Consider the following 25,877-nt stretch of genomic DNA (forward strand, 5'->3'; position numbering starts at 1 on the left):
CTTGAGACAGCAAGACCTTGGCTTCACATCTTAGCACCTTTATTTTTAAATCAGCTGATGCTGGATCAGAGGGAAAGAGAGGAAACCTGGCACACAAGCACAGACAGTGACCGCATGCCAGTGAGCAAGGCTTGTGCATTCACTCTCAGCTTTAAGAAGCTGCTCAATCACAGCCCAGCTAAAAATACTCTGTGTCGGGGGCCCACTCAATGCTCCAGTATAAACAGCAATATCCTCATACCTGATACCATTTATTTCAACTTTGTGTCAGTTCACTTCAGTCGCTCAGTCATGTCCAACTCTTTGCAATCCTGTGGACTGCAGCACACCAGGCTTCCCTGTCCATCACCAACTCCCGGAGTTTACTCAAACTCATGTCCATTGAGCTGGTGATCCTATCCAACCATCTCATCCTCTATCGTCCCCTTCTCCTCCTGCCCTCAATCTTTCCCAACATCAGGGTCTTTTCAAGTGAGTCAGTTCTTCACATCAGGTGGCCAAAGTATTGGAGTTTTAGCTTCACCATCAGCCCTTCCAATGAACACTCAGGACTGATCTCCTTTAGGATGGACTGATTGGATCAACTTGCAGTCCAAGGGACTCTCAAGAGTCTTCTCCAACACCACAGTTCAAAAGCATCAATTCTTTGGTACTCAGTTTTCTTTATAGTCCAACTCTCACGTCCATACATGACTACTGGAAAAACCATACCTTTAATTAGACAGACCTTTCTTGGCAAAGTAACATCTCTGCTTTTTAATATGCTTTCTAGGTTGGTCACAGCTTTTCTTCCAAGGCGCAATCGTCTTTTAATTTTATGGTTGAAATCACCATCTGCAGTGATTTTGGAGCCCAAAAAATTAAGTCTGTCACTGTTTCCACTGTTTTCCCATCTATTTGCCATGAGGTGATGGGACCAGATGCCATGATCTTAGTTTTCTGAATGTTGAGCTTTAAGCCAACTTTTTCACTCTCCTCTTTCACTTTCATCAAGAGGTTCTTTAGTTCTTCTTCACTTTCTGCCATAAGGGTGGTGTCAGCTGCATGTCTGAGGTTATTGATATTTCTCCTGGAAATCTTGATTCCAGCTTGTGTTTCATCCAGCCCAAAATTTCTTATGATGTACTCTGCATATAAGTTAAATAAGCAGGGTGACAATATACAGCCCTGAGGTACTCCTTTCCTGATTTGGAACCAGTCTGCTATTCCATGTCCAGTTCTAACTGTTGCTTCTTGACCTGCATACAGATTTCTCATGAGGCAGGTCAGGTGGTCTGGTCCCATCTCTTGAAGAATTTTCCAGTTTGCTGTGATCCACACAGTCAAAGGTTTTGACTTAGTCAATAAAGCAGAATTAGATGTTTTTCTGGAACTCTCTTGCTTTTTTGATGATCCAATGGATGTTGGCAATTTGATCTCTAGTTCCTCTGCCTTTTCTAAATCCAGGTTGAACATTTGGAAGTTCATGGTTCATGTACTGTTGAAGCCTGATTTGGAGAATTTTGAGTATTACTTTGCTAGCATGGGCTCCCTGATAGCTCAGTTGGTAAAGAATCTGCCTGAAATGCAAGAGATCCCGGTTTGATTCCTGGGTCAGGAAGATCCACTGGAGAAGGGATAGCCTACCCACTCCAGTATTCTTGGGCTTCCTTTGTGGCTCAGCTGGCAAAGAATCTGCCTATAATGCTAGAGATCTGGGTTCAATCCTTGGGTTGGGAAGATCCCCCAGAGAAGGGAAAGGCTACCCACTCCAATATTGTGGCCTGGAGAATTCCATGGACTGTATATTTCATGGGGTCACAAAGAGTCAGACAAAACTGAGCAACTTTCACTTTCTTTTGCTAGCAACTGTACAGTAGTTTGAGCATTCTTTGGTATTGCCTTTCTTTGGGTTTGAACAAAAACTGACCTTTTCCAGTCCTGTGGTCACTGTTGAGTTTTCCAAATTTGCTGACATATTGAGTGCAGCACTTTCACAGAATCATCTTTTAGGATTTGAAATAGCTCAACTGGATTTCCATCACCTCCACAAGCTTTATCCATAGTGATGTTTCCTAAGGCCCACTTGACTTTGCATTCCAGGATGTCTGGTACACAACTTTGTGTACCCCTTAATAAAGCAGCCACAGACACACTGCTTTCCAATAAGACCTCAGGGTTTGCACCTTTAGCTGACTTGGGTTTGATTCACACAGTGGCAAGATTTTCTTTTTAGAGTCTATCCTAATCATGAGCATCTGCTGGCCTATTGCCATGACAACATCCTAGTTTTTGCCTGATTTTCACAAAAAGGCTAGAGGAGTTTTCTTCATTGGTGGGGCCAATTTCAAATGTTGATCTATAATTGTTTGGGTAAGTTTTCATTTTCCAGTTCTTCATGTTCATCAGCATATTAAGCCCAGCCTAGGACAGTAACAGCCCAGATATAAATAGCAGTTAGGCACTCGTCTGGGGCTTTCCCGGTGGCTCAGATGGTAAATAATCTGCCTGCAATGAACCAGAAGACCCTGGTTCAGTACCTGAGTTGGGAGGATCTCCTGGAAAAGGGAATGGTTACCCACTCCAGTACCCTTGCCCGGTGGATCCCATGGACAGCAGAGCCATGGGGTTGCAAAGAGTCAGACACGACTGGTTGAGTAACACGTTGACTTTTCACTTCACTCATCTACTGTTTCCCAAGAAAGTTACTCTCCCAGGGAAATCTCTTCAAGAGTACAATTTCCTTTTAGCGGTGAGTACACACTTTTAAAAAAAAGACAAACTTAGATCTTTTAATGTTATCTCCAAATGGATCTCAGTCTCAAAGTGGCATATCAAACAGCAGGAGTTAAACCACAAGACAAAAGCAACTATCATCTCTATCCTTAACAAGCACTGCATGCACACCCTAGATTTAGTACCAGCTGAATTTCTAATAATGTGCCTCATTTCTGTCCATACTAATCAGATTTTCCATTTTTCCTATTCATAGCAGATGCACATTTCTGTAACTGTTGTCTGAGAGAGGGGTGGGATTTCAGACCACCCAAGACAAATCTTAGTACTAGTTGGTAAAATTAAGCAGACTGAAACCTGACTTCCAGAATGGCACACAAGCCCTCCATCTGGAGGAGAATTAGCAACAACCAGAGCACCTCTACAAGGAGCAATAGTAGACTGAGAGCATATGAGGATGAATCTGTAGATGGAGTTAAAGTAAAAATCTGGATGCAGTTAGAATGCTTGGACAAATGTTATGTGAGGTAATTGCATCTCCATTACCAGAATGTTTTCTTAAAATGGATATTATGTCTGATTGGGGAACACTTCCTCTACCTGATATTTTAAGTAGAAGACACATAAAATTGCCCTTTAGCCAGTATTAATTGGCCATGCTAAATGGGAGCCTCTGGAATTGCCTCAGCCTACACACTTCTTAGTTTGAAGCAACAGGGAATATCTGGTAAGAAAAAAAAGATTACAATTTTATTCAGTGATGTGTTAAAAACAGGAGTATTGACACAAAACTAATTATCTGTATTATAGCCCTATGTAGTCTGTGGAAAAGGCAGATGGCTTACGGATATTCTCTATAGATTATCACAGTCTGAAGTAAATAATACCATACACAGTCTCAGCAGTTCCAGACATGATATTAGAACTACAAAAGATGTTAACAAGCCAGAGGGGATTGGTTTTCAGTGATTGATATTGCAAATGCCTTCTTTCAATCCCAACTTTTAAGAGCCTAATGCAATATGTATTTACATGGGGAGGGTCCCAATTTACATTTAGTGGTTTGCCCCAGTTTATTACCATAATTTTATTAGAAAAGAGTTTGGATATGATAGATTTCAAGTGTTCTGCTGTATTGATATGACACCACCCTTCAAGCCATTATCTTTGAACCAGTTTCCTAACAAATGACCTATGACCTCATGCTCAAATTCTCATTATTCAGAAATAAAATAATGAATCATTTACTGTCTAGTTGACCTGAAGTTGCTCAACATGCTCACTACCAATACAAAGGATTTCTCTCAAGGCCCATTAATTGGACCATAAGGTGCTTATCCATTCTCTTCTAGAAAGCAATGTCTCTGTCAGCTCTGACCCTTGTCACTAAGACTGTCAAAAGATTTGAGAGGTTACCTTACCTGAATGCTAACATGTTAGCCTGCCACAGTTTCATGGATGCTGGAAGCCAGCATGAAACTCTTAGGTCAGAAGCAAAGAACTTGATTAAAATTCACAGCAACAGCAGTGCCCAGAGTATACGCATGTACCTGTGCCATTTTCCTGAGTTCCTACTCTCAAAGGATAATAGAATGCCAGGTGACACCCGCACATTGTGAATTGCATTATAGGAAGGCAACTCTGTACTTAGGGAACTCAAATCTTTTATAATGTGCAGTAAGCATGTCTGTTCATTTGCTCCAGAAGGCAACATTTTATTTTACTGAACAGTCAGTACAGCTGACCTGTGCTCTGGAGGGAGACATTATCTCTATTTCCAAAGCTATAAACAAACCTTTTCTTTGCTCCAGAGTGAGACACTATCTTCCTGTTCATTGAACAACCCACCTTGAAAAAGTCTAAAACAAATATAGTGAGTGCTTCTGTTATCAAGACATACAAAGATTCACAGCTATTTAACCCTCAACAATAACTAACTTTCTATAGGCAACTACTCCATCAAATTAGCTGGGATTAGCTTCCTGTATTAGCTTCATAAATCATATCCTCAATCCATTTTGCAAACAAAGGCTTCTTTCAAGAAAAAAGTTTTAAATAACTCTTCTTTAATAAATACATACATACATACATTCTAAAAGCACAAAAACATCTGTTCAAAATCCCTTACCATGTAGAGGCATTTACTTTCCTCTACTTCTCTCTAAAAAAGTGATTTCTTGTGTTTAATAACATAAGTGAGATCCAAATGGCTACTCTACGAAATGAGGTCCAAAAATTAGCTTTGTATGAACAAATTTTTTCTTTCTTTCATCAAACATTTTGTATAATTTAATAATTATCAAAATAATTTCTTTGTTTCTAAAATACTGGTCCCTTCCCTCTGTTCTAATTTCAATTCCATACACAGATTCTTTGTGAAAACCTATCTGGATATTGCTGGAATATTGAGAACATAATTTCATAAATAGAACATCTAAACTTGGGAACAAATGGTTATCCAGCTGCACACTGTTTTGAACAGAGTATTTAGGGGTCTTTGATGAAAAAATGTTTGCTGGATTTGTTCTGCAAAACTTGTCACTCATCCATATCCTACTAAGTTCTTACAGTAAGAATTTTAGATACCTTTTCAATTCAAACCAATATGCTTAATTTTTTAATATAAATTTATTTATTTTAATTGGAGGTTAATTACTTTACAATATTGTATTGGTTTTGCCATACATCAACATGAATCCGGCACAGGTGTACACGTGTTCCCCATCCTGAACCCCCCTCCCTCCTAAATAATTGTATGTGTTCCACAAGCTTTAGAAAGATGTATTCATAATCACTATTCCATTTGAACTGAACAGTTACCCGTGTATTTAAAGCCTCACACATAAAGAGTGTTCCTGATCTAAAAATTACTTTTAAACAACTATTCTCTTATTAATAAGTATTTGTAAGTTAGAGAAAGTACTTTTACCAGGTGACTAATCATTAACCTACTTTCCAGTTCCTCTCCTAGAGGTTAGTCATCTTCCATGAAAAATTAAATGGTGTAGCATCACTCAATAATATGAACTTTTCTTGCAAGACAAACTGCAATTTGAAAAAATGTTGGGAGATTCCTCAAACATCATTCTTCTGCTGAATTGAATGACTCTAGTTGCACAAACTCATTATAAAGTAAAATTTAATAGATTATAAAATTTTATATCTGAATAATAAAATTGATCACATTCAGTAAAACTTTATTTATGGCAGAGTTTTGCAACTGGGAATCCAAGATAAGTTCTGGTTGATCAGTCTTTCACCAAGGATGTAAGGCATAATAGATTCCATGTGGGGATCTCCTAAACTTTGCAGGAGCTTTGTAGGTCAATATATAACTCATTCAATACTCTTACGTTTTCAGTAATCTCTCCTTTTGGAATGCAGTTAGACAATTTTAAAAACATAAACTTGCATTAATTTTTACTAGTTTTTAGGTAAGTAGTTTTAACACATCACAGGCTCATTTTCTATTGATATAAACTGTTTTTAATGCTTCAAAGACAAAAGTATGAAGTTTTATTGAGGACAAAGGTATATACAAATCAGAATGCTCCCTAGAAATAACACTTGAGTGAAAAAGGACAAGTGACCCCTGGATTGAAGAGGTCATTGGTTCAGGATAGAGGGATTAAAGGTAGAACTTGAATCACCATTGACTATTACAAACTTCAAGGGAAGGATGTCACCTGGAGTTAAACTGCACAGGAAAGATAACAGGTATTTTACAGTGGCAGAGAATTTAAATATTCATTTGTAAGCTGAAAAGAAACAAGATGCTCAGGAATTATAGTTTATTACTTTATAGAGATAAAAAGCTGAAAAGAGGTAGAGGAGCCAAGTTTAGTTCACCTCTTTTTCTCTGGTAAGAAGCAAAAGAATTTCCTAGAGGGTTGAGTTTTGAGTGCTTCAGGTAGATACTCTCAGGAGCACACAAATTTTTAAATGCAACGTTTGTCCTAGATTTATTCAACAAAGTATCTTCTTTTATTCTGCCAATGTATAGATCAATGTGAAGACTCGGGTGTCCTTCAGAAGTTTGTAGGTTGTTACTAGATTCTCCTTTTTACTCTGTATTGGCATCAACAGCTTTCCTCTTATTAATGAGTCCTTATATTCAGCATCAGGGACTTCAGACTTGGAAACTGCCTTTATTTTATTTCAAATTGGCCCAAATGACTCAAGTCCACTCTTCTGGTTGCCCTGAATATGTGAGGTAAGAACTCCCTAGTAGTAAAATAAGACAGTGAACAGGATGTATCCAAAATATGTTTATTGGGATGGTTTCCCATTCATCTTGATGCCCCATCTGAAGGAGCATCCTTCTGTAAGCCTTACTTTTCCTCCTATAGTCTGGCAGAGGACAGTAGAGCAGCCAACACAAAAACACTCTTTGTACCTGGCTAAAGACAGTGGTGATTTCATAGCCTCCTGGTCATTTCAGATCCATGAAATAGGAATTTGGGCTCAGCACCTGGCAGCACTTCTTGTGTTTCCTCTTCTCTTCTGGAGAGGGATGAAGCAGATCCTTTGTGAGAGGCATATTCTCGTGGGGAAGTTGTCACTGCCAGAAAGCTTGGTATTAATTTTTAAAATGTTGTATTTCAATTAACATGTACAATATGTTGATGTGATGCACTTATATATTGCAGCTTGATTGCCACTGTAGTGTTAACATCTCTATTATATCACATAATTATCTTTTTTTTTTTAAGCAGGCATGTATTTTTATTTTATTTTTAAACTTTACATAATTGTATTAGTTTTGCCAAATATCAATTTGTGGTGAAAATGTTTAAGATTTAGTCTCTTAGCAACGTTGAACTACAGAACACAGTATTGTAGATGATAAATACTATACTGTGCATTAGATCATCAGGACATAGCAATTGGTTTCAGGCTTGCACCCTTAAACAACATCTCCCCAGTTCCCCCACCTCCCAGACCTTGTAACCACCATTATACTGCTTCAACAAGTTCAGCTCTGGAGACACAGGCAACAAACTAAGATACCTATGCTGAGCTTACATTGTTGTGAGGAATTAGGTCAAGAAGGGATGAAAAATAAATTTAAAAATTAAATTACTGGCATTCCTTGAAGATATTGTAGGTTCAGTCTTTAGACTACCAAAATAAATGAAAATCATCAAATCAAATTGCATAATTTTTTTGTTTCCCAGTGCATATAAAAGTGAAAAAGTTGGCTTAAAGCTCAACATTCAGAAAACTAAGGTCATGGCATCCGGTCCCATCACTTCATGGCAAATAGATGGAGAAACAGTGGAAACAGTGGCTGACTTTACTTTTCTCAGCTCCAAAATCACTGCAGATGGTGATTGCAGCCATGAAATTAAAAGACACTTACTCTTTGGAAGGAAAGTTATGACCAACCTAGACAGCATATTGAAAAGCAGAGACATTACTTTGTCAACAAAGGTCCATCTAGTCAAAGCTATGGTTTTTCCAGTGGTCATGTATGGACATGAGAGTTGGACTATAAAGAAAGCTGCTGCTGCTGCTGCTGCTAAGTCGCTTCAGTCATGTCGGACTCTGTGCGATCCCATAGATGGAAGCCAATCACGTTCCGCCATCCCTGGGATTCTCCAGGCAAGAACACTGGAGTGGGTTGCCATTTCCTTCTCCAATGCATGAAAGTGAAAAGTGAAAGGGAAGTTGCTCAGTCGTGTCCGACTCTTAGCGACCCCATGGACTACAGCCTACCAGGCTCCTCCATCCATGGGATTTTTCAGGCAAGAGTACTGGAGTTGGGTGCCATTGCCTTCTCCGAAAGAAAGCTCAGTGCCCAAGAATTAATGCTTTTCAACTATGGTGTTAGAGAAGATTTTTGAGAGTCCCCTGGACTGCAAGAAGGTCCAACCAGTCCATCCTAGAGGAGATTAGTCCTGGGTGTTCATTGGAAGGGCTGCTGCTGAACCTTAAACTCCAATACTTTGGCCACCTAATGCGAAGAACTGACTAACTGGAAAAGACCCTGATGCTGGGAAAGACTGAGGGCAGGAGGAGAATGGGACGACACAGGATGAGATGGTTGGATGGCATTATGGACTCAGTGGACATGGGTTTGGTGAACTCTGGGAGTTGGTGATGGACAGGGAGGCCTGGCATGCTGCAGTTCATGAGGTCGCAAAGAGTCAGACACGACTGAGTGACTGAACTGTATATAAAAGCTGTGTTTACACTCTACTGTAGCATATTTAAACATGCAAAGAATTATGTCTGAAAAACAATGTACATACTTTAAATATTACTACAAAATGCTAGCCATCATCTGAGACTTCAGTAAGTAATTGTAATAACAAAGATTATTGATCATAGATCACCATAACAAATACAATAATGAAAAAATTTAAAATATTAAGAGAATTACCAAAATGTGATACAGAGACATGAAGTAATCAAATACTCCTGGGAAACATACAGTGCCAAGAGACACTCAAAGTAGGGTTGTCACAACCTTCAATTTGTTTTTTGGTTTTTTTTAAAGGCAATATCTGCAAAGTGAAATAAAATGAGGTATGCCTGTAGTCTGTTAGATGTTAACAGTCATGAGAAAGAGGGAAAATTGAATAATGGCAGATAAGAAACAATAGAACAAAATAAGGCAAGGTGGTGTTGGGGTTGGTGAACCTCTTAGAGTAGTCAATAAAGAATTGGTATAGTTTTCATTGAGAAGAACTATATAGAGATTCTTAAGACATTTCTAAATATTGAATACTAGGATTTACCTTCTTAACTTTCACATATAACATCAGTCAGTCAGTTAAGTTGCTCAGTCATGTCCAACTCTTTGCGACCCCATGGACAGCAGCATGCCAGGCTTCCCCTGTCCATCACCAACTCCCAGAGTTTACTCAAACTCATGTCCATTGAGTCCATGATGCCATCCAACCACCTCATCCTCTGTCGTCCCCTTCTACTCCAGCCTTCAATCTTTCCCAGTATCAGGATCTTTTCAAATGAGTCAGTTGTTCATATCAGGTGGCTAAAGTATTAGAGTTTCAGCTTCAGTTTCAGTCCTTCCAATGAATATTCAGGACTGACTTCATTTAGGATAGACTGGTTGGATCGCCTTGCAGTCCAAGGGACTCTCAAGAGTCTTCTCCGACACCACAGTTCAAAAGCATCAATTCTTAGGCACTCAGCTTTCTTTATAGTCCAACTCTCAAGTCCGTACATAACTACTGGAAAAACCATTGCTTTGACCAGATGGACTTTTGTTGGCAAAGTATTGTCTCTGCTTTTTAATATGCTGTTTAGGTTAATCATAACTTTCCTGCCAAGGAGTAAACGTCTTTTAATTTCATGGCTGCAGTCACCATCTGCAGTGATTATGGAGGCCCCCCAAAAATAAAGTCTGCCACTGTTTCCACTGTTTCCCCTCTATTTGCCGTGAAGTGAAGAGACTGGATGCCATGATCTTAGTTTTCTGAATGCTGAGTTTTAAGCCAAACTTTTTACTCTTCTCTTTCACTTTCATCAAGAGGCTCTTTCATTCTTCTTCACCTTCTGCCATGAGGGTGGTGTCATCTGCATATCTGAGGTTATTGATACTTCTGTTGGAAATCTTGATTCCAGCTTGTGCTTCATCCAGCCCAGCATTTCTCATGATATATAACATACATGTGTGCTAAGTCACTTCAGTCCTGTTTGACTCTATGACCCTATGGACTTTGCCCACCAGGCTCCTCTGTCCATGACATTATCCAGGCAAGAATACTGGTTTTGGGGCTGGGCAGTCCTAAGATGGTGGAGGAATAGGATGGGGAGACCACTTTCTCCCCCACAAATTCATTGAAAGAACATTTGAAAGCTGAGCAAATTCCACAAAATAACTTCTGAATGCTGGCAGAGGACATCAGGCACCCAGAAAGGCAGCCCATTGTCTTCTAAAGGAGGTAGGACAAAATATAAAAGATAAAAAGAGATAAAAGAGTTAGGGACAGAGACCCATCCCAGGAAGGGAGTCTTAAATGAGGAGAAGTTTCCAAACACCAGGAAACCCTCTCACCAGTAGGTCTGTTGGGGAGTTTTGGAATCTCAGACAGCAACATTACTGGGAGGAAAAATAAATAAATAAATAAAACCACAGATTGCATGCCTAACAGCAATTCCCAGCAGAGAAGTAGCCCAGATGCTTGCATCCACCACCAGCAAGCAGGGGCTGAACAGGGAGGCACCAGCTGCATTGCTTAGGGTAAGGACCAGGCCTGAATGCCCTAAGGGCAATCTGAGGGAGCTAATGTGAGATAGCAATCCTAACTGTGGGATAGCCAGAGAGAGAAAAGAGAGAGAGAGGGAGAGAACTATCCTGCAAAAAGTCCTAACCTAAGGCACTGCCAGCCTGCTCACAGAACAAAGGACTAAGCGAATAACAGAAGAGAGCTAGCTGGCTGTGAACTGGCCCGTCCCCACCCCCCCACCCCCCCACCCCACCACTGGAGGCAGGGAGGAAGGTGGAGGGCAGCCAGAGCCAGAAAGGGGCAATCTCAGCCCCAGAGACGGCACCTCTACCAAACTGCAAGCAGGCTGCCAGTTGTTAACCAAGACTTCTTGGGACTCTGGACAGTTGACATCCACCAGGAGGGTCACAACCAGAGATCAGCTCCCCAGAAGGGACACGCGGCACACCTGAGATGGGCACGCATGCTGCCACCCAGGAAACTGAGTGGCTGGGACAAGGAGGTGATAAGACGCACCCCCCACCTAGGGAGCGTGCGCTTGCAAAGCACCTGGTTGCCTGAGCTGCTCGGACCTGGGAAGGGGACAAAATGCTGGCCCAACAGAGTCTGTGCCTTTGTGGATGCCCGAGAACCTGAACCTGAGCGGGTTAGACCTGGGAAGGGCACACAACCAGGGCCAGCTTTAGACAGTTCCCCTGTACAGCAACCTAGATACTTGAGCAGTGTAGACTGGGAAAGCACAAACTCTGTGACAGGGGACAAACCCAGTGTGGCCGAGACAATGCAAGCACTCCCCATACATACCAGTGATATTTGTTTGCAGTGCTCCACCCTTCCCACAGCACGACTGAACAAGTGAGCCTAAATAAGTGACCACCGTCGCCCCCTTGTGTCAGGGTGGAAATCAGACACTGAAGAGACCTGCTAACAGAAGCAACTAAAATAAACAGAGGGAACCACTTTGGAAGTGACAGGTGCAACAGATTAAAACCCTGTAGTTAGCACCAACTACATTGGAAGGGGCCTACAGATCTTGAGAAGTATAAGCTGGACAAGAATCTATCTGAAACTGAACTAACCCCAAACTGCCCACAGCAGCTCCACAGAAATTCCTAGATATATTTTCACTATTTTTATTTTTTTTATTTTTTTTAATTCTTAAGTCCTATATTACTCCTTTAATTTTCATTTTTATAATCTACTCAGTTCAGTTCAGTCACTCAGTCGTGTCTGACTCTTTGCAACCCCATGAAACGCAGCACACCAGGCTGCCCTGTCCATCACCAACTCCCGGAGTTCACTCAGACTCACGTCCATCGAGTCAGTGATGCCATCCAGCCATTTCATCCTCTGTCGTCCCCTTCTCCTCCTGCCCCCAATCCCTCCCAGCATCAGAGTCTTTTCCAATGAGTCAACTCTTCGCATGAGGTGGCCAAAGTACTGGAGTTTCGGCTTTAGCATCATTCCTTCCAAAGAAATCCCAGGGCTGATCTCCTTCAGAATGGACTGGTTGGATCTCCTTGCAGTCCAAGGGACTCTCAAGAGTCTTCTCCAACACCACAGTTCAAAAGCATCAATTCTTCAGTGCTCAGCTTTCTTCACAGTCCAACTCTCACATTCATACATGACAACTGAAAAAACCATAACCTTAACTAGATGGACCTTTGCTGGCAAAGTAATGTCTCTGCTTTTGAATATGCCATCTAGGTTGGTCATAACTTTCCTTCCAAGGAGTAAACCTCTTTAATTTAATGGCTGCAGTCACCATCTGTAGTGATTTTGGAGCCCAGAAAAATAAAGTCTGACACTGTTTCCACTGTTTCCCCATCTATTTCCCATGAAGTGATGGGACCAGATGCCATGATCTTCGTTTTCTGAATGTTGAGCTTTAAGCCAACTTTTTCACTCTCCTCTCTTCAAGAGGCTTTTGAGTTCCTCTTCACTTTCGGCCATAAGGGTGGTGTCATCTGCATATCTGAGGTTATTGATATTTCTCCCGGCAATCTTGAATCCAGCTTATGCTTCTTCCAGCCCAGCATTTCACATGATATACTCTGCATATAAGTTAAATAAGCAGGGTGACAATATACAGCTTGACGTACTCCTTTTCCTACTTGGAAGCAGTCTGTTTTTCCATGTCCAGTTCTAACTGTTGCTTCTTGACCTGCATACAGGTTTCTGAAGAGGTAGATCAGGTGGTCTGGTATTCCCATCTCTTGAAGAATTTTCCACCATTTATTGTGATCCACACAGTCAAAGGCTTTGACATAGTCAATAAAGTGGAAATAGATGTTTTTCTGTAACTCTCTTGCTTTTTCTATGATCCAGCGGATGTTGGCAATTTGATCTCTGCTTCCCCTGCCTTTTCTAAAACCAGCTTGAACATCTGGAAGTTCACGGTTCACATATTGCTGAAGCCTGGCTTGGAGAATTTTGAGCATTACTTCACTAGCGTGTGAGATGAGTGCAATTGTGCAGTAGTTTGAGCATTCTTTGGCATTGCCTTTCTTTGGGATTAGGATGAAAACTGACCTTTTCCAGTCCTGTGGCCACTGCTGAGTTTTCCAAATTTGCTGGCATATTGAGTGCAGCACTTCCACAGCATCATCTTTCAGGATTTGAAATAGCTCAACTAGAATTCCTTCACCTCCACTAACTTTGTTCGTAGTGATGCTTTCTAAGGCCCACTTCACATTCCAGGATGTCTGGCTCTAGGTGAGTGATCATACCATCATGATTATCTTGGTCATGAAGATCTTTTTTGTACAGTTTTTCTATGTATTCTTGCCACCTCTTCTTAATATCTTCTGCTTCTGTTAGGTCCATACCATTTCTGTCCTTTATCGAGCCCATCTTTGCATGACATGTTCCCTTGGTGGCCAAGAGGAACTACCCCACATCCAAGATCAGGGGCGGTAGCTGGGAAGAGCTATCCCACGTCCAAGGCCAGGGGTGGTGGCTGGGAGGAGCAACCTCACATCCAAGGAGCTGTGGCTATGTGGGCACAGGAGGGCCTGGAGGAGCTATTCTACATCCAAGGTCAGGAGGGGCGGTGGTGAGGAGATACCCCTTGTCCAAGGTAAGGAGGAGCAGCTGTGCTTCGCTGGAGCAGCCGTGAAGAGATACCCCACGTCCAAGGTAAGGGAAACCCAAGTAAGATGGTAGGTGTTGCAAGAGGGCATCAGAGGGCAGACACACTGAAACCATACTCACAGAAAACTAGTCAATCTAATCACACTAGGACCACAGCCTTGTCTAACTTAATGAAACTAAGCCATGCCCTGTGGGGCCACCCAAGACAGGCGGGTCATGGTAGAGAGGTCTGACAGAATGTGGTCCACTAGAGAAGGGAATGGCAAACCACTTCAGTATTCTTTCCATGAGAACCCCATGAATAGTATGAAAAGGCAAAATGATATGGTACTGAAAGAGGAACTCCCCAAGTCAGTAGGTGCCCAATATTCTACTGGAGATCAGTGGAGAAATAACTCCAGAAAGAATGAAGGGATGGAGCCAAAGCAAAAACAATACCCAGTTGTGGATGTGACTGGTGATAGAAGCAAGGTCCAATGCTGTAAAGAGCAATATTGCATAGGAACCTGGAATGTAAGGTCCATGAATCAAGGCAAATTGGAAGTGGTCAAACAAGAGATGGCAAAAGTGAACATCGACATTCTAGGAATCAGTGAACTAAAATTGACTGGAATGGGTCAATTTAACTCAGATGATGATTATATCTACTACTGCAGGCAGGAATCCCTCAGAAGAAATGGAGTAGCCATCATGGTCAAAAAGAGTCTGAAATGTAGTACTTGGATGCAATCTCAAAAACGACAGAATGATCTCTGTTCATTTCCAAGGCAAACCATTCAATATCACAGTAATCCAAGTCTATGCCCCAACCAGTAACGCTGAAGAAGCTGAAGTTGAACGGCTCTATGAAGACCTACCAGACCTTTTAGAACTAACACCCAAAAAAGATGTCCTTTTCATTATAGGGGACTGGAATGCAAAAGTAGGAAGTCAAGAAACACCTGGAGTAACAGGCAAATTTTGCCTTGGAATACAGAATGAAGCAGAGCAAAGACTAATAGAGTTTTGCCAAGAGAAAACACTGGTCATAGCAAACACCCTCTTCCAACAACACAAGAGAAGACATTACACATGGACATCACCAGATGGTCAACACCGAAATCAGATTTGATTATATTCTTTGCAGCCAAAGATGGAGAAGCTCTATACAGTCAACAAAAACAAGACCAGGAGCTGACTGTGGCTCAGATCATGAACTCCTTATTGCCTAATTCAGACTTAAATTGAAGAAAGTAGGGAAAACCACTAGACCATTCAGGTATGACCTAAATCAAATCCCTTATAACCTATTATTACCTTGCAAAAAAAAAAAAAAAGACCCTATTTTTAAATCAAACTTCATATATATTTTTTTAATTTTTGTGATTTTTTTTTATTACTGTATTTTTGAGAGTCTAATCTATACACCAGATGTTTAATTTTTGGTTTTTTGGTATTTGTTATCAATTTTGTACCTTTAAGAATCTAATATTCAGTACCCATTTTTAATTAGGAGTGTGATTACTGGCTTGATTACTCTCTCCCCCTTTTGACTCTCCTTTTTCTCCCCCAGGTCACCTGTATCTCCTCCCTCCTCCTTCTCTTCTCTACCCAACTCTGTGAATCTCTTTGTGTGTTCCAGGCTGTGGAGAACACTTAGGGAACTGATTACTGGCTAGATCTGTCTGTCTAATTTTGATTCCCCCTTTTCTCCTCCTGGTCACCTCTATCTCCTTCCTCCCTCTACTCTTCTCTATGTAACTCTGTGAACCTCTCTGAGGGATCCAGGCTGTGGAAGAGCATATAGGGAATTGATTACTGGCTAGACTGCTGTCTCCACTTTTGATTCCCCCTCTTCTCCTCCTGGTCACCTCTATCTCTCTCCTCCCTCTTCTCTTCTTTGTGTAACTCTGTGAATCTCTCTGGATGTCCCTCACTGTGGAAAATCTTTTCATCATTAACCTAGACGTTTTATCTTCGGTGCTGTATGGATGGAGAAGTCTTGAGGCTACTGTAAGAAAAATACTGAAAACCAGAGGCAGGCGGCTTTCTGAGAACACCAGAAAACTCCTTACTCCTTACATTAATCAATAAAAGCTCATCCAAAAACCTCCATCAGATCAGATCAGATCAGATCAGTCACTCAGTCGTGTCCGACTCTTTACAACCCCATGAATCGCAGCACACCAGGCCTCCCTGTCCATCACCAACTCCAAGAGTTCACTGAGACTCACATCCATCGAGTCAGTGATGCCACCCAGCCATCTCATCCTCTGTTGTCCCCTTCTCCTCCAAGGGACTCTCAAGAGTCTTCTCCAACACCACAGTTCAAAAGCATCAATTCTTCTGCGCTCAGCCTTCTTCACAGTCCAACTCTCACATCCATACATGACCACAGGAAAAACCATAGCCTTGACTAGACTGAAATCAAGCACCACCTAAAAGCAAACAAGTCCCAGAGCAAGACATACCATGCACATTCTCCAGCAACGCAGACCAGAGCTTCAATATACAGACTGTCCAAAGTCACACCAAACCCACAGCTATCTCAAAACTCACTGCTGGACAATGCATTGCACTCCAGAGAGAAGAAATCCAGCTCCACCCACCATAACACTGACACAAGCTTCCCTAACCAGGAAACCTTGACAAGCCACCCATCCAACACCACCCACAGCGAGGAACCTCCACCATAAAGAGAAACCACAAACTGCCAAAATACAGAAAGGACACCCCAAACATAGCAATCAAAACAAGATGAAAAGGTATAGAAATACTCAGCAGGAAAAGGAACATGATACATGCCCACTAAACCAAACAAAAGAGGAAGAGATAGGGAGTCTACCTGAAAAAGAATTCCAAATAATGATAGAAAAAAAAAAAAAAATGATCCAAAATCTTGAAAATAAAATGGAGTTAAGATAAATAGGCTGGAGACAAGGATTGAGAAGATGCAAGAAAGATTTAACAATCTACAAGAAATTTTTAAAAAAGAGTAAATCATTAATGAATAATGCAATAAATGAGATCAAAAACACTCTGGAGGCAACAAATAGTAGAATAACGGAAGCAGAAGATAGGATAAGTGAGGTAGAAGATAGAATGGTAGAAATAAATAAAGCAGAGAGGAAAAAAGAAAAAAGAATTAAAAGAAATGAGGACAACCTCAGAGACCTCTGGGACAATGTTAAATGCCCCAACATTCGAATTATAGGAGTCCCAGAAGAAGAAGACAAAAGGAAAGGCCATGAGAAAATACTTGAGGAGATAATAGTTGAAAACTTCCCTTAAATGGGGAAGGAAATAATCACCCAAGTCCAAGAAACCCAGAGAGTCCCAAACAGGATAAAACCAAGGAAAAACACCCCAAGACACATATTAATCAAATTAACAAAGATCAAACACAAAGAACAAATATTAAAAGCAGCAAGGGAAAAGAACAAATAACACACAAGGGATTCCCATAAGGATAACAGCTGATCTTTCAATAGAAACTCTTCCGGCCAGGAGGGAATAGCAGGACATACTTAAAGTGATGAAAGAGAAAAACCTACAACTCAGATTACTGTACCCAGCAAGGATCTCATTCAAATATGAAGGAGAAATCAAAAGCTTTACAGACAACAAAAGTGAGAGAATTCAGCACCACCAAACCAGCTCTTCAACAAATGCTAAAGGGTCTTCTCTAGACAGGAAACACAGAAAGGGTGTATAAACTCAAACCCAAAACAACAAAGTAAATGGCAACGGGATCATACTTATCAATAATTGCCTTAAATGTAAATGGGTTGAATGTCCCAACCGAAAGACAAAGACTGGCTAAATGGATGCAAAAACAAGACCCATATATATACTTTCTACAAGAGACCCACCTCAAAACAAGGGACACATACAGACTGAAAGTGAAGGGCTGGGAAAAGATATTCCATGCAGATAGAGACCAAAAGAAAGTAGAAGTAGCAATACTCATATCAGATAAAATAGACTTTAAAATAAAGGCTGTGAAAAGAGACAAAGAAGGACACTACATAATGATAAAAGGATCAATCCAAGAAGATATAACAATTATAAATATATATGCACCCAACATAGGAGCACCACAATATGTAAGACAAATACCAACAAGTATGAAAGGGGAAATTAACAATAACACAATAATAGTGGGAGACTTTAATACCCCACTCACACCTATGGATAGATCAACTAGACAGAAAATTAACAAAGAAACACAAACTTTAAATGATACAATGGACCAGTGAGACCTAATTGGTATCTATAGGACGTTTCACCCCAAAACAATGAATTTCACCTTTCTCTCAAGTGCACACGGACCCTTCTCCAGGATAGATCACATCCTAGAACATAAATCTAGCCTTGGTAAATTAAAAAAAAAAAAAAAAAATGAAACCATCCCAAGCATCTTTTCCGACCACAATGCAGTAAGATTAGATCTCAATTACCAGAGAAAAACTATTAAAAATTCCAGCATATGGAGGCTGAACAACACATTGCTGAATAACCAACAAATCACAGAAGAAATCAAAAAGGAAATCAAAATATGCATAGAAACAAATGAAAATGAAAACACAACAACCCAAAACCTGTGGAACACTGTGAAAGCAGTGCTAAGGGGAAGGTTCATAGCAATACAGACATACCTCAAGAAAAAAGTCAAATAAATAACCTAACTCTACACGTGAAGTAACTAGAAAAGGAAGAAATGAAGAACCCCAGGGTTAGTAGAAGGAAAGAAATCTTAAAAATTAGGGCAGAAATAAATGCAAAAGAAACTAAAGAGACCATAGCAAAAATCAACAAAGCTAAAGCTGGTTCTTTGAGAAGATAAATAAAATTGACAAACTATTAGCCATATTCATCAAGAAAAAACGGGAAAGAATCAAATCAACAAAATTTGAAATGAAAATGTAGAAATCACAACAGACAACATAGAAATACAATGAATCATAAGAGACTACTATCAGCAACCATATGCCAATAAAATGGACAACTTGGAAGAAATTGAAAAATTCGCAGAAAAGTATAACTTTCCAAAACTGACCAGAAAGAAATAGAAATCTTAACAGACCCATCACAAGCACAGAAATCGAAACTCTAATCAAAGATCCTCCAACAAACATAAGCCCAGGACCAGACAGCTTAACAAGTGAATTCTACCAAAAATTTAGAGAAGAGCTAACACCTATCCTACTCAAACTCCTCCAGAAAATTGCAGAGGAAGGTAAACTACAAACTCATTCTATGAGGCCACCATCACCCTAATACCAAAACCAGACAAAGATGCCACCAAAAAAGAAAACTTCAGGTTAATATCACTGATGAACATAGATGCAAAAATCCTTAACAAAATTCTAGCATTAAGAATCCAACAACATATTTAAAAAGATCATACATCATGACCAAGGGGGCTTTATCTCAGGGATGCAAGGATTCTTCAATATCTGCAAATCAATCAATGTAATACCCCACATTAACAAATTGAAAGATAAAAACCGTATGATTATCAAAGGAGAAAACCTTTGACAAAATTCAACATCCATTTATGATAAAAACCCTCCAGAAAGCAGGAATAGAAGGAACATACCTCAACATAATAAAAGCTATATATGACAAAGCCACACCAAACATTATCCTCAATGGTAAAAAATTGAAAGCATTTCCCTTAAAGTCAGGAACAAGACAAGGGTGCCCACTCTCACCATTACTATTCAACATAATTTTGGAAGTTTTAGCCACAGCAATCAGAACACAAAAAGAAATAAAAGGAATCCAGTTTGGAAAAGAAGTAAAACTCTCACTGTTTGCAGATGACATGATCCTCTACATAGAACACCCTAAAGACTCCACCAGAAAATTACTAGAGCTAATCAATGAATATAGTAAAGTTGCAGGATATAAAATCAACACACAGAGATCCCTTGCATCCCTATACACTAACAATGAGAAAATAGAAAGAGAAATTAAGGAAGCAGTTCCATTCACCATTGCAACCAAAAGAATAAAATACTTAGGAATATATCCACCTAAAGAAACAAAAGACCTATATATAGAAAACTATGAAAGACTGATGAAAGAAATCAAAGAGGACACAAATAAATGGAGAAATATACCATGTTCATGGATGGAAGAATCAGTATAATAAAAATGAGTATATTACCCAAAGCAATCTATAGATTCAATGCAATCCCTATCAAGCTACCAATGGTATTTTTCACAGAACTAGAACAAATAATTTCACAATTTGTATGGATTAAAAAAAAAAAAAAAACTCAAATAGCCAAAGCAATCTTGAGAAAGAAGAATGGAAATGGAGGAATCAACCTGTTTGACTTCAGGTTATACTACAGTTCAGTTCAGTTCAGTTCAGTCGCTCAGTTGTGTCTGACTCTTTGCAACCCCATGAATTGCAGCATGCCAGGCCTCCCTGTCCATCACCAACTCCCGGAGTTCACTCAAACTCATGTCCATCGAGTCAGTGATGCCATCCAGCCATTTCATCCTCTGTCATCCCTTTCTCCTCCTGCCCCCAATCCCTCCCAGCATCAGAATCTTTTCCAATGAGTCAACTCTTCGCATGAGGTGGCCAAAGTACTGGAGTTTCAGCTTTAGCATCAGTCCTTCCAAAGAACACCAAGGACTGATCTCCTTCAGAATGGACTGGCTGGATCTCCTTGCAGTCCAGGGGACTCTCAAGAGTCTTCTCCAACACCACAGTTCAAAATCATCAATTCTTCGGTGCTCAGCTTTCTTCACAGTCTAACTTTCACATCATACATGACTACTGGAAAAATCATACTTTGTAGTATTTTTGGCTTTACTACAAAGCTATACAAAGTATAGTACTGGCACAAAGACAGAAATATAGATCAATGTAACAAAAAAGAAAGCCCAGAGATAAATCCACACACCTATGGACACTTTATCTTTGACAAAGGAGTCAAGAATATACAATGGAGAAAAGACAATCTTTAACAAGTGGGGCTGGAAAAACCGGTCAAGCACCTGTAAAAGAATGTAACTAGAACACTTTCTAACATCATACACAAAAAATAAACTCAAAATGGATTAAAGATCTAAATGTAAGACCAGAAACTATAAAACTCCTAGAGGAGAACATAGGCAAAACACTCTCTGACATAAGTCACAGCAGGATCCTCTATGACCTGCCTCCCAGAGTAATGGAAATAAAAGCAAAAAGAAACAAATGAGACCTAATTTAACTTAAAAGCTTTTGCACAACGAAGGAAACTATAAGCAAGGTAAAAAGACAGCCTTCAGAATGGGAGAAAATAATAGCAAATGAAGCAACTGACAAAGAATTAATCTAAAAAATATACAAGCAATTCCTGTAGCTCAATTTCAGAAAAATAAATGACCCAATCAAAAAATGGGCCAAAGAACTAAACAGACATTTCTCCAAAGAAGCCCTACAGATGTCTAACAAATACATGGAAAGATGCTCAACATCACTCATTATCAGAGAAAAGCAAATCAAAACCACAATGAGGTACCCCTTAACACGGTCAGAATGGCTGTTATCCAAAAGTCTACAAACAATAAATGCTGGAGAGGATGTGGAGAAACTTACACTTATACTGTTGGTGGGAATGCAAACTAGTACAGCTACTATGGAGAACAGTGTGGAGATTCCTTAAAAAACTAAAAATAGAACTGCCATATGACCCAGCAATCCCACTGCTGGGCATACACACTGAGAAAACCAGAATTGAAAGAGACACATGTATCCCAATGTTCATCACAGTCTGTTTATAATAGCCAGGATATGGAAGCAACCTAGATGTCTATCGGCAGACAAATGGATAAGAAAACCTTGATACATATACACAATGGAATATTACTCAGCCATTAAAAAGAATACATTTGAATCAGTTCCAAAGAGGTGGATGAAATTGGAGCTTATTATACAGAGTGATGTGAGTCAGAAAGAAAAACACCAATACAGTATACTAACACATATATATGGAATTTCGAAAGATGGTAATGATAACCTTACATATGAGACAGCAAAAGAGACACATATGTATAGAACAGTCTTTTGGACTCTGTGGGAAAAGGCAAGGGCTGGATGATTTGAGAGAATAGCATTGAAACATGTGTATTATCATATGTGAAACAGATTGCCAGTCCAGGTTTGATGCATGAACAGGGTGCTCAGGGCTGGTACACTGGGACGACCCAGATGGATGGGATGGGGAGGGAGGTGGGAAGGGGGTTCAGGATGGAACACATGTACACACATTGCTGATTCATGTCAATGTATGGTAAAAACCACTACAATATTGTACAGTAACTAGCCTCCAATTAAAAAAAAAAAAAAAAGAATACTGGTGTGGGTTGCCATGACCTCTTCCAGGGGATCTTCAAGAACCAGGGATCAAACCCGCATATCTTGCCTTATCAGGCAAGTTCTTTGCCACTAGTGCCACCTGAAAGGCTCCCATATAGCATACTGCAGTGTTAATTATATCTATCATGTTGCACATTACATCCCCAATACTTATTTATAGCTGAAAGTTTGCAGTACCTTTTGACTGTCATCATCCAATTTCTCCTTCCCCCATACGAGGTGATGGATGTTCCCTAAGCCTAATGTGATAATTATGTAATGATCATTATGCTATATATCTTAAACTTATATACTACTGTTAAGTCAATTATATCTAAAAACCGGAAGAAAAACTACTGCATTTCACAATAATTAAAATAGTTAAAATTCGACAGTGCTGCTTTCATTCCGACTCTTTTGCAACCCCATGAACTGTAGCTGTGTCCATGGGATTTCCCAGGCAAGGATACTGAAGTAGGTTGTCATTTCCTTCTCCAGGGGATCTTCCTGACCCAGAGATCAAGCCCGTGTCTCCTGCATTGCAGGTAGATTCTTTACAGCTGAGCCACCAAGGAAGCCCCAAATTCTACATTATTGCATATTATATGTGAGTGAGTGAAAGTTGCTCAGTTATGTCTGACTCTTTGCGACTCCATGAACTATACAGTCCATGGACTTGTCTAGGTCGGAATACTACAGTGGGTAACCCTTCCCTTCTCCAGGGGATCTTCCCAACCCAGGGATCAAACCCAAGTCTCCCACATTGTAGGCGGATTCCTTACAGCTGAACCACAAGGGAAGCCCATATAACATAGTTATGTTATATAATAGAAATTCTACCTATACAAACATAAACAAAATTGGAAGGTAATAATGTAAAAAAGGATTTGTGTCTTTTAAACAACATTAAAAGTATATTTCAAAAATAGATTTAAATATAATAATATATTTAAATATAATATATTTCAGTATAATATACTTCAATATAATAATATAAAATGAATAGAGGATATATTCTCAAAAAAAGAACTACAGATGAGTTATAAACATTATATAGAATATGGATACACATAAATGAAAAATTGTGAATTGCAATCATGGGATATTCCATTTTACATACAAAAATTTGCAAATAACTTTTAAAAGGCAATAGTCAATGCTGGGAAATATTTTGTGATAAACTAGTATGCAGTACTCATTAAAGTAGGATACAGCTTTCTGGAAAGCAATGTATATATAAAGAGTCCTTATATGATGAACATAATGATTCAAAAATTTTTTTACAAAAAGTACTTAACAGAATATGCTCACAACATAAAATAATATAAAAAATCCAAGTCACAAAATGATCTCAAGTTTGTACAACGCATGTAAATGTTTGTGAAAATAAACAGAGATGAAATACACATGACTCTAGAATTCAGTTTCATTTATTTATGCAAATAAATTCTTTCAGTTCTCATCTAATGAGACAATGCCTTAGGAGTTATAATACAAGAGGGAATTAAGAGTGACCAACCATAGCCAACTGCCTAGCATCCAAAGTACAACACAGATTTATCTGTTCTGAATTTCATATTACATGTGTTATGTGCGAAGTGAAGTAAAAGTCACTCAGTCGTGTCAGATTCTTTGCAATCCCATGGACTATAGCCCACCATGCTCCTTTGCCTATGGAATTTCCCTGGCAAGAATAATGGAATGGGTTGCTATTTTATTCTCCTTATGTATAATGATTTTTGTCAATTTGGAAATTTTTCCATTAGTCCTCCAGAGAAATTTACAACAAACAATTTATAACAAAACTACTCTTTGTGAATGATTAAATTTACAACAAACAAAAAAGCAACAAATATCAGTGACTAAATTTCAGAAATTTACAAAAAAAATCAGTGATTAAATTGAAGAACTAAAATAAAGGTATCACTTTACTTTATGTACACACTAAGGGAACTAATCTGGTAGAAGTTCAGCTCTATTTCCAGAACAACACTGCTACCCTGAATGATTCTGCTTCTTTATATACTTAAAAAATGAAAATAAAAGATTTACAGAAGTGTTTCAGTGAGGCCCCTAAGCAGTATTATAAAACTTTACATTGGACATACAAATATTAACTTTAAAAATATTCATGAAAATTCAAAAGGCTATTAATTTGTGATATGATATATTTAGAAAACATGGAACTTAATTAACAAATGTGATTCAAGGGAAAACAACCAGCCTACATAGAGTGAAGTCACCACTGCAAATAAGGGCTAAGAGCTTTAAGAAGCATTTCTATTTTTGTTATGTAAGCTTTATCATGTAAGTTTGGTTTAGCTGACAAGTAGATATGAAAGGTTTCATTTCTGAGCTAAAGAGACTCAGAAAAGTGGATTAGAGGCTAGGAAAAGGAATCAATAGGGAGAAAACATGTTCATTAACATATAAGATCTGTAGTTCAGCAATTATCAATGAATGAATTGATAAGCTTATCAATTACCATAGCTTTGATTTTTTAGGTCTGGGGCAGTTCCCAGTAGATGTTACAATACTAAAAAAAGAAAGAACATAGCTTAGTTGTATCAGACTCTTTGCGACCCCATGGACTATACAGTCCATGGAATTCTGCAGACCAGAATACTGGAGTGGGTAGCCTTTCTCTTCTTCAGGGATCTTCCTAACCCAGGGATCAAACCCTGGTCTCCTGCATTGCAAGCGGATTTTTAACAGCTGAGCCACAAGGGAAGCCCACTATACTAATAATGCAAAGTTTATTTTGGTGTCAAATTAATTTTAATACCTCCATAAATTACATTTGCTGTAAGCTTGTAGGTTCATTAAAGGCCTAAAGGGATCAATTAAACTAGTGCATTATGTACTAGAAACTATATGCTCAGACTATACCTTTTTTAGAAGTCACATTAATAACAAGAAAATGTTAATGTTACTTTTTGGATCTTTTAATAAACTCTATTCACCTTTAGAAAATTTTCCTTCAGAAAATGTTTATATTACTCATTTCACTTCCTACCTTTTCCAGACATTTTCACAAATCTTTCTACAAGAGTTTGATTATTTTTTCTTTTTGTATAACTCTGTACAATAAAAGACTTATGTTGCTGCTGCTGCTAAGTCACTTCAGTCATGTCCGACTCTGTGCGACCCCAGAGATGACAGCCCACCAGGATCCCCCGTCCCTGGGATTCTCCAGGCAAGAACACTGGAGTGGTTGCCATTTCCTTCTCCAATGCATGAAAGTGAAAAGTGAAAGTGAAGTCGCTCAGTCGTGTCCGACTCTTAGCGACCCCATGGACTGCAGCCTACCAGCCTCCTCCATCCATGGGATTTTCCAGGCAAGAGTACTGGAGTGGGGTGCCATTGCCTTCTCCAAGACTTATGTTAGCCTAGTAAATTTTTCAGCAGGAAGTTGTTAAGAAACAAACTATCCAAAAGAAAGGAGCAACTCTTCTGGAAATCAAGGCCAGCTTCATTAAAAGTAAAGAGTCCTGGAGTTGAAGTTCAGTTCAGTCACTCAGTCATGT

At 39.4% G+C, this 25,877-nt stretch overlaps 1 long non-coding RNA gene and 1 pseudogene across 2 annotated transcripts in view; both read right to left on the reverse strand.

The window, feature by feature from the left end:
- Nucleotides 1-25,877, reverse strand: part of LOC132342945 (uncharacterized) — a 530,795-nt gene that overhangs the window by 337,489 nt on the left and 167,429 nt on the right. The window lies entirely within an intron of this gene.
- On the reverse strand, nt 6,922-7,255 carry LOC100848878 (small ribosomal subunit protein eS27-like; annotated as a pseudogene).

Source organism: Bos taurus, chromosome 2 (assembly GCF_002263795.3).
Source record: "Bos taurus isolate L1 Dominette 01449 registration number 42190680 breed Hereford chromosome 2, ARS-UCD2.0, whole genome shotgun sequence".
Classification (NCBI taxonomy): domain Eukaryota; kingdom Metazoa; phylum Chordata; class Mammalia; order Artiodactyla; family Bovidae; genus Bos; species Bos taurus.